We start from the raw sequence: 13039 nt of genomic DNA, 5'->3' as shown, positions 1-13039 counted from the left end.
CCAATCGCTCTGGGAAACTGTGGACTTACTGTCTAATGAGGACATTAAAGCAAACCATGCTCCGCACGAACCATTGTGTGAAAACGGATAAGGAAAGAGGGGCAGAGCTCCCTTCATTTTCTGGTAGGGGGGAAGTCGGCCACATACCCAGCAATTCGTGACATTGCTGGTCTGGTGAGAATGGTGTAACATACGGATAAAAGTGTTGTTGCGTAGTGCTAGTCGATAGGATAGTTCGTGAGGTGGCAGGTCACTGAATGTGTGCTCTACAGTATCATTGAAAGAAGAATGTACATGTGAACCAAGAGGAGGAAAGAAAACATGTAGTGTCAAGCTTATACATATAATCGTAATACTTAGAAAAAACATAATAAGCAAGGTAACGATGCATCTACTACGTAGATTTTTACAATATTTCATTTTCATTTGTCTCTGTCTATCTCTCTCACTATTTGGGTCTACAGTCTCATACATGTCAGGAACCTGTCTAACCGCTTCACCCGAGGGGGACTTAAACAATTAAACGCTGTCTGACTTATTAGACCGTAGCTTGGAACGATACTCCTGCTGCGGATTTTTTTCTAGAAAAGGGAGTTTAGTGTCATTATCAGAAATGTTCTCAGAAACCTTCGCGAAACAGTCTTTGGAATCTGAGCCAAGTCCATGAAATCGTTTTACGTGGTGGGCATGGATCCAGCCCTTACGTCCTTCCACTTTTATAGCTGTCCTCGTCGTCAGTAGCACAAGTTTCGGTGACTTCCAACGCGGCTCCAGGGGGCTCGACCGATCGAAATTGCGTACAAGGACAAGATCACCTGGAACAATGGTGTGATCTTTAACCTGGGTGTTGTCTGGGAAAGCGGCGGCAACCTGTGAACGACAAGAGAGTAGTGCAGACATCAAGGAAGCCAGGTAATCTGTCAGCATGTTACTGTCAACGTCTGTAATTTTCCTAGGCATAGGTGTACCCCACATATTTGGTGGTCTACCGAAGACAACCTCATAAGGAGATAGTCCGGCTCTGGAATGAGCTACCATACGCATGTAAAAGAGGGCAACCGGCAAGGCTACCATCCAATCTACTGTCAACAAGCAAAAGAGAGGCCTGGTCAAAGACCCGCAAGTGTGCCGCAACCGGACTAGTATCCCAAAACCACTAGAAGCACTAGAAGTGAGAGCCCAAGTCCGTTTGGAAAATTCCCATCAGCCCACCCATGCGGTGGAGTATCGTCATATGGGAGATGTCACCAATCCAATTCACAAACAGTGCACCTAGTCATGGCGCAAAGATGGATGGATTAACATGGTGTAAATACGGACCACTGGGCTTCACTGGTGGTGCTAATGGGGTGCAGTGCAAAAAAATTATAAAAGTGATGAGTGTGAAGAGTAAAATTGACTCTAAGGGCCAAAATCAATTTTAATAAGTATGGCGCTCAGGTCAAGATTAAAATTCTGCCGGATAGTTTGAAATAATAACTACATGTGGGCAGAGTAAGTGAAGGTCGACATGTTTCAGCTGTACTGACTATTGGTCTCAGCTTTCTTCAGGACCATTAGGGAAACTGCGACTGCCAAACAAAAAATCAGAGGTTCAGTGATGCACGTTAATATACATTGGATAAGTCCTACCAGTTCCTCTGGGCCCAGATGGATACTGTAGGAAGTCCTGAACTTTGTGTATCTCCTAAAAAAAGGGAGACATAGACGTGAATCAAAAACCATCTAGTGCAAACAGATTTTAGGGAAACAAGTACAGGATACAAAGCACACAAGCAGAGCAATGGAGACACTTTCTCTCCACTGAAGTATATTTGAATTGGTGTATGAAAATCACATCAACAAGAGTGTCTGTGGTAACTTACCCAGCATTATGTGGGAGTACGCCTCACCTCACCCGGAACCCTCTCGGGAAGAAGGGAGGCCCCGCTCTAGTTAAGGAGGAAAATGGACAAAAAAAGTGCCTTTGAGAAATAGCAAAGGGACTAACAACTATGATTGCTGCCATATCGAAATTGAGCTTAACAAAACCTAGCTTTACAGAAAAAGAGACTCAACCCGGTATAAGAAAATAGGCTCGGTGACTCTACAGGGATGTAGTTAGCCTATATTTGGAGGGCTGTTCCTAGCGATAGGATGACTACTAGTTGCTACCAAAAACCATAGAAGGCTGTATCAAACAATAAGCAAAGAACAGGGAGCAACTACCAAAGTCTTTCCGTGACTTAATGCTGTGAAAATCACACAAGACTTAAGAATAGGGGGGCTAGTAATGCAGTGGCTCGCCCTATTCAGTATGCAAGGAGTAGACCTAGTACCCTAGTACCCTACCTGTCCGTCGGTACCTCGATGCAGGCGTCCGAGAGGGGACGGAGGTACCGACGCTATACCTGCTCGTGTATAAATATCCTCGTTAATTAGGTAACTGACTACAGCTGTGGGCGTGTTTGAACGCTTCCGCTTAACAGATCGGATGCCTGCGCTCGATAGCGCATGCGCTAGGCAACCCGATAGTGCGGCGCGTTAAGAAGTGAACCCTGGACGCGCATGCGCGATGTGTTTTGATTGAAACACGCATGCGCGAGCTCCGAGCCATGCGTTTCAGAGCAGCGCATGTGCCGAACTCTACTGCGCATATGCTAATATTGAGACGCAGCCCAAGGCGAGCGTCACGCTGTGGTCTATTCCCAAAGAGGGATGCAAGCGACTGCATGGCAGGCTATCTTTTAAAAGGAGCTGAGACGTCGGGAGGATGTTAGTATATACAATCCCTGATACAATGGGGACAAGGACAAATGCAGAACAGGCCATAATATGTATAAATACAGTGCAAAAGTTGGATCATAATCAATTGATGTTTTGAGTTGATGTATACATACACCTAATGATAAAAAATAATTCTATATTGACAAGAGTGTATGGAGAAAGAGCAATTTACATGTATGACATAGTGTGTGTATGGCTTACATTGGCTATAAACGGTCTAGGATGACATCATGAATAGCCCCAGAATCAGTAAAATGCAAAGAACAGATGCCAAAAGACAGTGGACTAGTTGGATTTACAGCGATGTCCACGGTATGTCATCATTCAGACCTAGTATATGGCTTTTCAAAAGAAAAATCCATTTCTGCTCCTTCCTGAAGAGGAATTTAGCTACGTCGCTGATGTGTGACGGAATGAATGGCCTTTCAAGAATGACCCATTTCATTTCTTCAGCAGTGTGTCCTTTCTCCAGGAAGTGATTGGTCAATTTCGTGGCCTGTTTGCGACACCTGATGGTACTTTTGTGCTCCCCTATTCTTATTTTAATCTTACGAGTGGTATAGCCAACATACCTAAGGGAGCAGGGACACATTATCATATAGATGGCGTTGTCCGTGTTGCAATTGGTGTGCTTCTTGAGCAGCCATGACCTACCAGTCCCTATATCGACCGTGATGGTTTTCTCAGTCTGGGGACAGACACTACATGACCCGCAGGGGTGGTGACCAGAGACTGGGGGAAGATCCCATAGGGTTGTTGAGCCGTCAGTCTTGGTAGTTCTGGGTCTGGTGTGGACAAGAGCGTCTCTAAGACTGGGTGCCCTTTTAAATGAAAACAGTGGTAGTGGGAGGTTGGCCCCAGTGCTATTCAAAATCGTCCAGTGTTTACGAACCATTTTCTGGACAGAGTTAGACATGGTACTGAACGTGCTGACAAACGTCAGGCGATCCATTGGTGGTTTCAATGGTTGTTTCTCAATCAATGCCTCGCGGTTGTTGTTCGAGGCACGTTTCCATGCTTTATTTACAAGATGTTGGAAACGTGCCTCGAACAACAACCGCGAGGCATTGATTGAGAAACAACCATTGAAACCACCAATGGATCGCCTGACGTTTGTCAGCACGTTCAGTACCATGTCTAACTCTGTCCAGAAAATGGTTCGTAAACACTGGACGATTTTGAATAGCACTGGGGCCAACCTCCCACTACCACTGTTTTCATTTAAAAGGGCACCCAGTCTTAGAGACGCTCTTGTCCACACCAGACCCAGAACTACCAAGACTGACGGCTCAACAACCCTATGGGATCTTCCCCCAGTCTCTGGTCACCACCCCTGCGGGTCATGTAGTGTCTGTCCCCAGACTGAGAAAACCATCACGGTCGATATAGGGACTGGTAGGTCATGGCTGCTCAAGAAGCACACCAATTGCAACACGGACAACGCCATCTATATGATAATGTGTCCCTGCTCCCTTAGGTATGTTGGCTATACCACTCGTAAGATTAAAATAAGAATAGGGGAGCACAAAAGTACCATCAGGTGTCGCAAACAGGCCACGAAATTGACCAATCACTTCCTGGAGAAAGGACACACTGCTGAAGAAATGAAATGGGTCATTCTTGAAAGGCCATTCATTCCGTCACACATCAGCGACGTAGCTAAATTCCTCTTCAGGAAGGAGCAGAAATGGATTTTTCTTTTGAAAAGCCATATACTAGGTCTGAATGATGACATACCGTGGACATCGCTGTAAATCCAACTAGTCCACTGTCTTTTGGCATCTGTTCTTTGCATTTTACTGATTCTGGGGCTATTCATGATGTCATCCTAGACCGTTTATAGCCAATGTAAGCCATACACACACTATGTCATACATGTAAATTGCTCTTTCTCCATACACTCTTGTCAATATAGAATTATTTTTTATCATTAGGTGTATGTATACATCAACTCAAAACATCAATTGATTATGATCCAACTTTTGCACTGTATTTATACATATTATGGCCTGATCTGCATTTGTCCTTGTCCCCATTGTATCAGGGATTGTATATACTAACATCCTCCCGACGTCTCAGCTCCTTTTAAAAGATAGCCTGCCATGCAGTCGCTTGCATCCCTCTTTGGGAATAGACCACAGCGTGACGCTCGCCTTGGGCTGCGTCTCAATATTAGCATATGCGCAGTAGAGTTCGGCACATGCGCTGCTCTGAAACGCATGGCTCGGAGCTCGCGCATGCGTGTTTCAATCAAAACACATCGCGCATGCGCGTCCAGGGTTCACTTCTTAACGCGCCGCACTATCGGGTTGCCTAGCGCATGCGCTATCGAGCGCAGGCATCCGATCTGTTAAGCGGAAGCGTTCAAACACGCCCACAGCTGTAGTCAGTTACCTAATTAACGAGGATATTTATACACGAGCAGGTATAGCGTCGGTACCTCCGTCCCCTCTCGGACGCCTGCATCGAGGTACCGACGGACAGGTAGGGTACTAGGGTACTAGGTCTACTCCTTGCATACTGAATAGGGCGAGCCACTGCATTACTAGCCCCCCTATTCTTAAGTCTTGTGTGATTTTCACAGCATTAAGTCACGGAAAGACTTTGGTAGTTGCTCCCTGTTCTTTGCTTATTGTTTGATACAGCCTTCTATGGTTTTTGGTAGCAACTAGTAGTGATCCTATCGCTAGGAACAGCCCTCCAAATATAGGCTAACTACATCCCTGTAGAGTCACCGAGCCTATTTTCTTATACCGGGTTGAGTCTCTTTTTCTGTAAAGCTAGGTTTTGTTAAGCTCAATTTCGATATGGCAGCAATCATAGTTGTTAGTCCCTTTGCTATTTCTCAAAGGCACTTTTTTTGTCCATTTTCCTCCTTAACTAGAGCGGGGCCTCCCTTCTTCCCAAGAGGGTTCCGGGTGAGGTGAGGCGTACTCCCACATAATGCTGGGTAAGTTACCACAGACACTCTTGTTGATGTGATTTTCATACACCAATTCAAATATACTTCAGTGGAGAGAAAGTGTCTCCATTGCTCTGCTTGTGTGCTTTGTATCCTGTACTTGTTTCCCTAAAATCTGTTTGCACTAGATGGTTTTTGATTCACGTCTATGTCTCCCTTTTTTTAGGAGATACACAAAGTTCAGGACTTCCTACAGTATCCATCTGGGCCCAGAGGAACTGGTAGGACTTATCCAATGTATATTAACGTGCATCACTGAACCTCTGATTTTTTGTTTGGCAGTCGCAGTTTCCCTAATGGTCCTGAAGAAAGCTGAGACCAATAGTCAGTACAGCTGAAACATGTCGACCTTCACTTACTCTGCCCACATGTAGTTATTATTTCAAACTATCCGGCAGAATTTTAATCTTGACCTGAGCGCCATACTTATTAAAATTGATTTTGGCCCTTAGAGTCAATTTTACTCTTCACACTCATCACTTTTATAATTTTTTTGCACTGCACCCCATTAGCACCACCAGTGAAGCCCAGTGGTCCGTATTTACACCATGTTAATCCATCCATCTTTGCGCCATGACTAGGTGCACTGTTTGTGAATTGGATTGGTGACATCTCCCATATGACGATACTCCACCGCATGGGTGGGCTGATGGGAATTTTCCAAACGGACTTGGGCTCTCACTTCTAGTGCTTCTAGTGGTTTTGGGATACTAGTCCGGTTGCGGCACACTTGCGGGTCTTTGACCAGGCCTCTCTTTTGCTTGTTGACAGTTTTCCTTAGGGCACGAGCTGTTCTGGTCATTAAATATTGCCCTATTCGACCCCCCCTACGTTTATTTTCTGTACCATCCAATCTACGCCTTTTTCTGCACAGATCTTTGCTAGTCGTGTTTTTAGAGTCTGATTGTGTCTCTCTACGAGGCCAGCTGCCTCTGGATGTCGTACGCAATGGAACTTCCACTGGTACCCTAACAGAAGAGATACTTGTTTCATTAATTCAGAGGAGAATGGCTGTCCATTATCTGTGTACACGACACGGGGCAGGCCGTATCGCGGGAAGAATTCACAGACCAACTGCTTGGCAGTGGTCACAGCAGTGTAATCTGGGACTGGGTACGCTTCTGTCCATCTGGATAGGGCACATACAACTACGAGGACATACTTGAATCCTCGACATCGGTCCATCTGGATATAATCCATCTGAAGGGCTTCAAAAGGGTGGTCAGGAGGATGAAATCCACCTTGTTCCACGGGAATGCCTTTGCCTGGATTGAACTGACAACAGATCATGCAGGTACGTACTTTCTGTTTCGCTGCTGCACGTAAATGTTTGTTGGACCAGATGTTCTGTATGCTGTCTAACATAGCTTTTTCTCCTAAGTGTGCTGGACTATGTGCTGTATTAATAATAGCTTGAACCATAGAGTCGGGGAGAAACCATGTGGCTTTTCCCTTTGTCATCCATCCCTGATCTGTCTGGACCCCTCCTTGTTCAGTCCATTTCTTGATTTCGTCTGGAGTGGCATATGTCTGTATGTCAAGTACATCTTGTGAGGGATCCCTGACTGTCATGCAATTCGTCAGTGATGGTACTTCGGTCTTTGTCGTGTCAGCTGGAATGTCTGTATGAGTCTGTGCTGTAAGTTTGGCTGTTCGATCTGCCAGGTCGTTACCCTGGGAAACAGTGTCAGTAACTTTCGTATGTGCTTTGCACTTCATGATGGCTATAGCTGTAGGCAAGTGTATGGCATCTAACAGAGCTTGAATGAGGGGACCATGCTGTATCTTGGCTCCATGAGAAGTCAAAAAACCTCTCTCTTGCCAGAGGACACCGAAGTCGTGAACGACTCCGAATGCGTACTGTGAATCTGTGTATATGTTTACTTTCAGGTTCTTGGCTCGTATGCAGGCTTGGGTCAGAGCGATGAGCTCTGCTGCTTGGGCAGACAAGGTGTCAATACGATGTGTTTCTATGACTTCAGTTTCAGTGGTCACTGCATACGCGGCCACTAACTCTCCTGTGCTTGTTCTCATACATGAACCATCCACATAAAGTGTCAGGTGTGGGTCGGGTAATGCAATGTCTGTCAAGTCTTGTCTTGGCTTCGTCACTGTGTTAATGACTTCCACACAGTCATGTGGTGCAGGGTCTGCTATAATTGAGGGTAACAGTGTAGCAGGGTTTAATATGTTACAACGTCTGATCTCTATGTGTGGCTGGAATAATGTCAGTTCATACCCTGTCAGTCTTGCTATGGTCAGGTGTTGTGTCTGTGTCCTGTTTAAGAGAACTTCCACGGAGTGTGGAACCTGTACTGTCAGGGGATGTCCTAACACTATGGAGTCACTTTGTCTGATTGCTAGAGCTGTTGCTGCAACTGATTGTAGGCACGCAGGCAGAGCCTGGGCCACTGGATCCAATGTACTAGAAAAATAAGCACAAGGCTTGTGTTTTCCTGCTTGATCTTGTGTAAGAACAGATAATGCTGTGCCATCGCGTTCAGTGACAAAAAGTGTAAAAGGCTTGCTGTAACATGGTGTCGCTAAAACAGGTGCTTGACATAGAGCTTTCTTCAGTTCATCAAAAGCAAGTGTATGTTCCTGAGTCCAAGGGAGGACAGTCGAAGTCGCTGCCTCCTGTGTTGTCAACTGTATGAGTGGTTTGGCTAGATATGCATACTGAGGAATCCATTGTCTGCAGTAAGAAGTGAGGCCAATGAAGGCCCGTACTTCCTTTTGTGTCTTGGGCTGTGGAAGATGTGCAATTAACTGAATGCGGTCGGTTGTCAACTGTCTACCCCTCTTGGACAGCAAGTGTCCAAGGTATACCACTTGCTGGGCACAGAATTGTAGCTTCGAAGGGGACACTTTGTGTCCCTTCTCGGCCAGGAAATACAAGACTGTCAGTGATGCACGTTCGCAGTCTCGTTCTGTTCGTACTGTGATCAATAGGTCATCAACGTACTGGAGTAGGGCAGTGTCAGTAGGCATGTGAATACTGTCTAGTTGTCGTTTCAGAGCTTGGCTGTAAATACTAGGGCTTTCTGTGAACCCTTGAGGAGCCCTTGCAAATTTGAAGCTTCGGCCATTTAAACAGAATCCGAAAAGATACTGGCTTTCCGGATGGATGGGGACACTAAAGAAGGCGTTCTTGAGATCAATTACAGTAAAGAACGCAGCTTCGGAATCGATGGCAGTCAGTAGGGAAGAAATGTCTGGGACCACTGAGTACTGGGGTATTATGCATTTGTTTAATTCTCGAAGGTCAATCACCAGTCTGTAGACCAGTGGTGCATTAGGGTCAGTTCGTTTAAGAATCGGGATGATAGGAGAATTACATACATTGGAGTCAGTTTCTACAACCACTCCTTGTGTAATGAGTTCGTCAACAATTTTCAATAAGGCCGCTACAGCCTCAGGTGGTAACTTGTATTGTCGGATTCGGGGCAGTACAACTCCTTGTTTGAGAGTGACACGGTATGGTGTAATGTGCATGCAACCTACATCAGTCGGACCTTGAGCCCATAAATGCTGTGGTACATTCTGTAATCTTGGATCAAAATCTCTCAACACATAATGTCCTTTAAAATCACGTAAAAACAATCTCACTCCTTCCGGAGAACAACAAATCACTGCTCCTAGTTCTTTCAACGTTTTTATACCAAGCAAGTTTTCTGGACATGATTTCGTAAGTAACAAGTCTGTAGTGCGGGACAATGGACCAACTTCTAGGGAAACTGGCTTTGACACTTCGTTAACAATAGGCTTTCCTGAAAATCCCAGGGAAATATTTCGTGAGCCTGAGAGGGGTGCCCCTGGAACCTCGTCATGACTGATGGTAGTTCTGCTCGCCCCTGTGTCAATCAAAAATTTTCTGTCTTTCCCTAATACCTGACTATGTACATAGGGACCCTCTTGATCTACAGGAACCTCGATAAGGGGCAAGCCAACCTCCCTCTATAGGTTGTTTCATGAATACTGCTGATAATCTGGGTAATCAGACTGTGCATACTGGTACATTTGCTGTGTAACATGTTGTGTGGCAGCTATGGGTTGGGGTACGGCTACTGTCTGTTGTGCGTTCTGAGGAGGTTGCGTGTTCTGCGGAATGTGTTCCTGTCTAGGAGGACGCGGTCTTTCTTTCGTCTTGCCTGTAGCTATATTGTGTTTCAGGATGGCACATTCGTTTATATAGTGACCTGGCTGTTTACAGTAGTTGCAGGTCCCTTTTACAGGTGGCGCGCCCTTTCTCTGACTATCAGCGGCTGGAACTGATTGGGCAACTAGAACTTTCATTTTCGTATCTTTCATACATCTCTTTTTGTGTTCCTGTTATTCTCTAATTCGCTTCTGATGATACTGTAACATTTGTAACATTTGGGAAGGAGTATTAGCTTGCCAGGTACTCTCAACCTTTAGTACTTTATTTTTAACCTGTGATAAAGAATTCTCTACTAGTTTGGTCACAAAAAGATGTGGATACGATTCACTACTTGTCTTCAGGCCGCTATTAATAATGAAACATTTCTCAAATCTAGAATAGAAATCACTAGTGTCTTCATCTTGTTTCTGTTTGCAGGCAGAAATAGCATCCCAATCTTCCTTTTTGGTAACCAATAATCTTGGCAAAACCTGTATCAATAGCTCTGGTAATTCTCTAGCTTTATCCCCGAGACCAGTACCAGGGGTTCGTGTATTATCCTCATTTTCTAATTCTGTCCAGTTAATCTTTTTCTCTCCCACCTCCCATTCTTTTTCTTTAAGTTTCTCGTAAATGCCAGCAGTTAACAGAACTTTTAACATTTTAATTGTATCAGCATATGTATACTCTCCCATGCGGAGCATGTCTTTTAATTCACAGTGTAACCCTGCTGGATCTTTGTCATGACAGGGCAGTAATTTTTTCATTTCCAATAATTCCATTTTCGTCAAGGGTGTGTATACGAATACTCGTTGAAGCGCACCCGCGTCAGTTCTGACGGGATGAACCTCACGCAAGGGATTCTGTCTGTCTATGTAAAAAGTCTTCCTTTCTTGGTGTGGGACAGGAACAAAATGGGGAGTCAGGAAAGTAACTGTTTTTATGTCGTTGTTCTAAAATGACATTAATTAATTCAGTACCTAGACCTCTCCATCTTGCTAGGAGTAAATCGTCCAATAATTTATATAGGGGACCTGGATCAGAATGCTGACTCTCGTACAATATAATGAGATGTTGAATCATGTACATACCAGCTAATCGCTGTTCTTCCGGAGGAAGACTCAAAAATGTTTGCGCTACTATGTCATCTTTATATATATTAGAATTGCCAGCCCATTGTACTGCTGACCGGGCTAGTTCCTGTTCATGCATGGTACTAAGTTCGCTACTCCCTACTCGTCTTTTTAATGCTTGGTCAGTGGCTTGGAATATGTGTTCAAGGGAATAATGTTCTGGTATGGGAGAAAGAGAATGTTTCTTGTATTCTAGTCGTATGGGTCTATCAAAGGGTCTTGCCCTACCTACGTAATGTATTTTACTCGGGTCCTCAATTGCTAAGTCTTCGTCCTCTGAGACTTCATCATCCTCTTTCTCGGCTTCTCTCTCGTGTATCACAACAATTTCTTTACGAATCTTTTTGTACATGGCTTCTACACAACTCTGTTTATCATGTTTACCAGTAGTTATGTTGTCACTCCAGTTTGTCAGGACTTTCATCTCATCTTTATCTTTACTTGGCTGGTCTTGTTCCCTTATTAAACAATTAATCAAAAACTGTAAGATCATACGTTGAACCTCTACTTTCCTATGTGCCATGGCCTCGTGAATACTTTCTGGTCGCTCCCCCGTTCTAATGAAGCGGTATATGTTGTCTAAATGTTCCTTCATGTCTGGTAGAATACTCAAGTAATTTGTAGCACGTCTTAATCGTACTGAGTATATGAGCATAGGACCTTCACCTGGTACGGGATCATATACACAATCAGTAAGGTACTGTCTAAGGGTTGCGTGAGTAGCTGCTTTCGGCGTGCGCTGTAATGCTAGTTCTCGTAGTGATGATCGTTTTAACTGAGGCGGGGTGGAGGGGCCTCCTCCCGCCTCTCCTAAACTGGGATCGCCTGGGCTTGCATCGGGTTTTACTGGCTGTGTTGCTGGTTGTGTAGCTACTGGTAACGTTGTTACTGGTATGGCAGGTTGATCTTGGACTACAGGTGCTGGGAGAAAAGGATTGGGAGGGGGGTTAGTAACAGGAGGAACAGTAGGGGGATTCGTGTTATTAACAGGATTGGGAGGATTAGTAGGAGGTACACGTACATTTACATACTCTGGAGCAGCGTCATCTAAATAGGAGGAAAGGAAAATGTCCGCTGCGGTCTGTTTATGACTACGGAGTTTAGTCGGGATCAGTGGTGGCGGCAAGTTACTGGGTACTTCCGGGGTCACTTTAGGTAGGCCCTCGGCGAGAAGGGGGTACATGCCTTTAATAAGGGCATTTCTTTGTCGGTCTAATTGTTCTGCTCTAACTCGTTCACCTTCTTCTAGTAATTCTTTTTCTTGGGCTTTCTCTGATGATTCTCTACTTTTCTCTGCTTTCCTAATTTCTTTCTCTGTTCTTTTATGCACTTCTTTACGCCACAATTCTATGGCATCTTTCTGGGATTGTCTGGCTTTCTTTTTCCACAGTGCTTCTTCTACTCTCATGATGCAATCAGCATCCCATGTCCCTGAGACAGGCCATCTATATTTTTCTTCCAGATCCTTAGTGTAGTCTACCCATAAATCTAAGTACAGTATGGCATCTAAGCCATGTTTGTGGTACATAAAATGTCTGGGAGTATCCCTAGGCGGGACGGGAACTGCCTCTTCGAGTATCCCTTTCCTGGTTCCTATCTGACGTAATTTCGAAAACAGCGGCATATTTGAACTGACTTGAACAAAAACACATTAAACACAATAATAAACTGTAAACAATCATTCATACCACAACATTAAAACATTGCGAACAGAGGTTACCTGATACATAGAATAACACAATTCTGAGATTCTCGAAAAACAATACTAGAATACTGGATGCACTGCTAGAACAGTACAGTCATACCGGTCCCATAAAGAGACACGTCATACCGTATCCACCTAAGTGGACACGTCTATACCGGATCTGTGTACCCAGACCCGTCTTGACCGGGCTCAAATAAATGAACCCGTCTATACGCGTTCCCAACAACGGTACTCACTCGGAAGCAAAACTGAAGGCCTCGGAAACTCGACACTGGACTGGACTGGACTGCTACAGCTTCTGGCTGCTACGCATGCGCCTCGGAAACAGGTGG

This window comes from Lissotriton vulgaris, chromosome 2_2 (assembly GCF_964263255.1).
Source record: "Lissotriton vulgaris chromosome 2_2, aLisVul1.2, whole genome shotgun sequence".
Classification (NCBI taxonomy): Eukaryota; Metazoa; Chordata; class Amphibia; order Caudata; family Salamandridae; genus Lissotriton; species Lissotriton vulgaris.
This window is presented reverse-complemented; position numbering follows the sequence as displayed.